Source organism: Bos mutus, chromosome 18 (assembly GCF_027580195.1).
Source record: "Bos mutus isolate GX-2022 chromosome 18, NWIPB_WYAK_1.1, whole genome shotgun sequence".
Taxonomy (NCBI): Eukaryota; Metazoa; Chordata; class Mammalia; order Artiodactyla; family Bovidae; genus Bos; species Bos mutus.
Window position 1 is genome coordinate 22,146,460 of NC_091634.1, and position 4,824 is coordinate 22,151,283.

Here is a 4,824-nt window from a genome sequence, read left to right on the forward strand (position 1 = left end):
GTAGTTTGTGGGAAGGGTTAATACATGCAAAGTACTTAGACCGTTAGCTGGCCTATAGTAAGTGCTCAACATCTGTTGCTTTTTAGTAGTAGTAGTAGTGATTTTGGTATTGTGTTTTATATGTCTTATATAAATAATATCTACTTGGATTTTATTCTTCCAAACTTGACAGGAAAATTCATAATTTATTGTGATAGGCATAAATTTGGTTAAATTCTTCAAATATATGTATGTACATATATATTAACTTCTTCAAATATTATATATGTAATGTATGTATGTATGTATGTGTATATATATATATATATATATATATATATATATATATATATATATACACGACCTGGAGAAGAAAATCACAACCCACTACAGTAATCTTGCCTGGAGAATTCCATGGACAGAGCAGCCTGGCACGCTACAGTCCATGGGGTTGCAAAGAGTCAGGCATGACTGAGCAACTATCACTCACACACACACACATGTTTGCAGGAGGGGAGTGATGGTAGAGGAACTCAGGGAGGACTTCCTGGAGGAGATAATGAACTGAATTCTAAAGTGTAAGTGTATTAGTTTTCCAGGGCTGGCATAACAAATTATCACAAACATAGCAGCTTAAAACAATGGAAATTTACATTTCAAGTTTTAGAGGCTAGAAGTCCAAAAATCAAGCAAGACCAGGTGTGCTCTAAAAGCTCTTAGGGATATTTTTTCCTAGTCTCTTCTGCCTTTTGGTGGCCCCAGGCATTCCTTGGTTTGTGGAAGCACAGCTCCAACCTTCACCTCCATCTTCACAGGGCTGTCTTTGTTCTCTGCTCCTCTTCGAAAAAGACACTTGTTATCAACTCTAGGGCCTACCTGGAGAATCCAGGTGGATCTCATCTCAAGATCCTAAATTAATTGTATGTGCAAAGACCCTTTTCCCAATAAGACCACATTCTCAGGCTCCAGAAGGATCTATGTTTTAGGGGCAAGACCATTCAACCCACTACAGTGAGTAAGAGATAGCCAAGCAAAGACAGATAGGAAGAATGCTCTCAGTAAAGAGATTGGCACAAAGGCATGGCATGGCTTTCTGATCTGGGGAAGCCACAGTGGACTCTTACTAGATCATGAATTGTGAGGAGGAATGTGGTAGAAAATGAGTGGAGAGGCAGTCTTGAAGGACAGACTTGGCACCAAGAAGTTTAAATTGCATCACAGTGGTTCAGGTAAAGATGCTGAAGTCCTGAATGAGGGTTGTAGATGGGATAAGCGTGTCTGAGAGATGAAATCAGCGAGGCTTGGGGAAAATTTTTATATGGTGGAAAAAAGCAGGGATGGTTGCTGGATTGCTTTCTGGTTTGGGAATTGACTAGATGGTTATCTCATTAACTGAATTAGCAATAAGAAGGAAGATAAAGTCATTTGGGGGCATGTATATGAGGCCAAAGATACAGGAGATTTATTTAATGTTGGACATATCAGTTTTTAAATTCATATGGACACCCCATAAGTGAATGCCCAAGTAAGAGTTGAAATATGAAACTGACAGTCAGAGATCAAAAGGCCGGTATAAGTCTTCAGGGACTCATAGACAATGACCATGGATGAAATCACTTAAGAAGAGCTTAAAGGAGAAGGGCAGGGGACCAAGGACAGAATCCTGGGGGATGCTGATGGGTAAAGACTGGGTGAAGGACATCAACCAGAAAAAGTTCATCAGACAGTTAGGAAGGAAGCTCAGGACTTTAAGGAGGAAATGCTCAGCTGAATCTGCTGTAGGAGAGATCCAGAAAATGCCTAGGGGACTCAGAGGGTACCCTGGGACTGGACACGAAGGTCATCATCAAAATCTGCAAGTTCCTGAAGAGTGGTAGAAACAGAAAGGCGGGCTTGGATTTTTTCCCCAACCTGAACTATGAAGATGTGAGTGCTTCTCAGATGACAAATTCAAACTGCATGCTAGAAAAGTCAGTCCTCCCGGTAAACTACCAGCTGGAGTGGATAAGGTATATCTTGTAATATAGACCTGCAAGGCTTCAGCCACCGGTACTTGCAGGGGGGCACTGGTGGCCTGGCCTGCTCTTCTTTATCATATGCTAATAACGGGCAACACATAGACAACATCCTTTATCTCAAGAAACTGTCCTCTTATAGGCGCTAAGTGCTTTGCAGATCTTTGATCGTTTAACCCCTACAACAATGAGATGAGTATTATGGTTATTTTACAGAAAAGAGAACAGAGGCTTGAGGAGTTTAAGGACACTCAACTCAAGGGCATATAACCATTAGGTAGTAGAAATGAATAAAAGCTGAGGCTGATCTAACTCCAAAATCTGCTCTTTCCAGCAGGATACTGGTCAGTTCTATGCTTTCATCCCATTGAGATTAGAAGTCCTGAGAGAGAGTTCTAGCCAAGAAACTCATTTCACCTTCCAACAATCAAATGTAGCTGCTCCACTGTAAAGCAGGGAGATGAGTTCCCAGTATGTTCAATAGCCTTGTAGCTTCTCCCTCTTATAGCCCCCAAAGGTGCAAGTTACACAAGTCATCATATATTTGAATTCAATTCTCTCATTGTTATGGTTTTGAGAATGTAATATACATTCTGAGTAGAAAGATATACCATGTTTTTGAATGAATATATCTAACATGAAACATAAAATGTCCCAAATTAATAAATGAATTTCATGAAATTCAAAATCATTTCAGAGTTTTCTGTTTATATGATTTTTAATTTGAGTAAAACAAAATACTCTAGACATTAATGGAAAACAGAAATCTGAGGAAAAACCTATAAAATGTGAAATAAAACACCGTTGAGGGGCTGGAACAGTGAAGTTGTCTTAGTAGCTAAAAAAACTTGTGTCACACTAATATAGTTTACATAGGAATAGACAAATTCATACAACAAAGAAGATAAACCAGAAAATGGCTTAAAGGCTTAAACATAAGACATGACACCATAAAACTCCTAGAAGAGAACATGCACAAAACATTCTCTGACATAAATCTCACAAACGTTTTCTTAGGTCAGTCTCCCAAAGTAATAGAAATAAAAACAAAAATAAACAATTGGGACCTCATCAAACTTACAAACTTTTGAAAAGCAAAGGAAACCACCAAAATGATGAAAAGACAATATAGAGAATGGAAGAAAATATTTACAAATGATGCAACTGACAAGGGCTTAATCTTCAAACAGTTCATGCAGCTCAACAACAAAAAGCATACCATCCAATTGAAAATTGAGCAGACCTTAATAGAGATTTATCCAACAAAGACAAATGGCCAGTAGGCACGTGAAAAGATGCTCAACATCACTAATTATTAGGGAAATGTAAATCAAAACTACAATGAGGTATCACATCACACTGGTCAGAATGGCCATCATTAATAAGTCTATAGATAACAAATGCTGGACAGAGTGTGGAGAAAAAGGAACTCTCCTACACTGTTGGTGGGAATGTAAATTGGTACAGCTGCTATGGAAAACAGTATGGAGTTTCCTCAAAAAACTAAAAATAGAGTTGCCATATGATCCAACAATCCCATTCCTGGACATATGTACAGACAAAATTATAATTCAAAAAGGTCCATAGCAGCTTTATTCACAATAGCCAAGTCATAGAAGCAACCTAAATGTCCATTGACAGATAAATGCACAAAGAAGATGTGGAATGGAATACCACTCAGTCATCAAAAGAATAAAAGAATCTCATTTGAAGCAACATGAATGCAACTAGGGATTATCATACTAAGTGAAGTAAGTCAGAAAGAGAAAAACAAATACCATATGACATTCACTTATGTGTGCAACCTAAAATATGGCACAAAGGAACCTATCCACAAAACAAAAATAGACTCACAGACACAGAGAACAGACCTGTGTTTGCCAAGGGGCGGAGGGGGAGAGAGGGAAGGACTGGGAGTGTGAGATTAGCTGATGTAAACTGTTATATATAGGACAGATAGACAACAAGGTCCTTCTGTATAGCTATATTAAACATGCTGTGATAAACTGTAGTGAAAAAGAATATAAAAAAAGAATGTGAAAAAAGGAAGATAAACCAGAAATAGATCCTAATATATACGATAATCTCATATATAATAAAATTGGTGTTCGAGTCATTGTAATAGAATGAAATATTAAATGGTGCTTCTGTTTCTGTACCTGTGTCAGAAAGAAATCAAATGTGACCTTTCAAACTATATTACAAAGTGACAGTAATCAAAACAGTATGGTATCAGCATAAAGAATAGAAAACCCAGAAATAAACTGACACATATATGCTCAATTAGCCTACAACCAAGGAGCCAAGGATATACAATGGGAAAAGACATTCTCTTCAGTAAGTGGTACTGGGAAAACTGGACAATGTTTTTAAATACTCACAATTCCATTTCTGAGTATTTATCCAAAGAAAATGAAAATATTAACTCAAAAAGCTATCTGTGCCTCATGTTCACTGCAGCTCTTTACAGTAGCCAAGATATGGAAACATGTCCATCGATGGATGAATAGATAAAGGACAAGGATATTCTGCTATTTGTGCATTTGTAACATGGATGGACATTGAAGGCATTATGCTAGATGAAATGAGTTAGACAGGGACCTGTGTAGTAAGGGTACAATCCTCTACTGAAACAAAGATCTCTTTATATATAACCTTGGATTATTATTTTTCTATAAATCTACCTAATATTCTTTCCTAGACAAAATAACTTTTCAAGTACTGGAGTGGGTTGCCATTTCCTTCTCCAAGGGATCTTCCCAACCCAGGAATCAAACCTGGGTCTTCCGCATTGCAGGCAGACACTTTACCATCTGAGCCACCAGGGGAT